Below are 645 nucleotides of genomic sequence, written 5' to 3' on the forward strand. Positions count from 1 at the left end.
TCTGCGTCCTTGAGAAGAACCCTCGTCTTGTTCTCCACCTTCTTTGTAGGGTCAACGCTGATCTTCCGGTAGGAATCGTCATTTAGCAGGCTCTGCATCTTATCTGTGTAGTCCTTATGGGAGACAACAACTGTAGCATTGCCTTTGCCAGCCGGTAAGACAACAATTTCAGAGCGTTCCCTCAGATCACGAATGGCCACCCTCTCTTTACTGCTGATATTTGACTTCATCGGCTTGGATTTCGTCAACGCACGACAAGTTTCACGATGTATTTCCTCGGCTGATTTTGGCGGAAGTCGAGCTGCAACCTGTTCAACAGCACTAACAATTTCTGCGACTGGAGTGAACTTGGGGGTGGGAGCGAAGTTGAGACCTTTCTGCAAAACAGAGAGCGCATCATCACTCAACACCATGCCACTCAAATTGGTGACAGTCTTGCACGGAACTTGCAGAGAGACGTGAGAACTTAGCTGTTTGACGTCCCGTAGCCTTCTTATGGGCGGAATCAGATGACACCCAGGTGACACCATCAATCCAATCACAGGAAAAAGAAGTGAACTTAGTAGCCAGTTGCAAATGTAATTTGAGTAATTCCTGTGAGATAAACTCAAGGCTCCGGCGGGTGAATTGCACTCTCTCACGTAC

This window comes from Schistocerca gregaria, chromosome 4 (genome assembly GCF_023897955.1).
Source record: "Schistocerca gregaria isolate iqSchGreg1 chromosome 4, iqSchGreg1.2, whole genome shotgun sequence".
In the NCBI taxonomy this organism is placed as follows: Eukaryota; Metazoa; Arthropoda; class Insecta; order Orthoptera; family Acrididae; genus Schistocerca; species Schistocerca gregaria.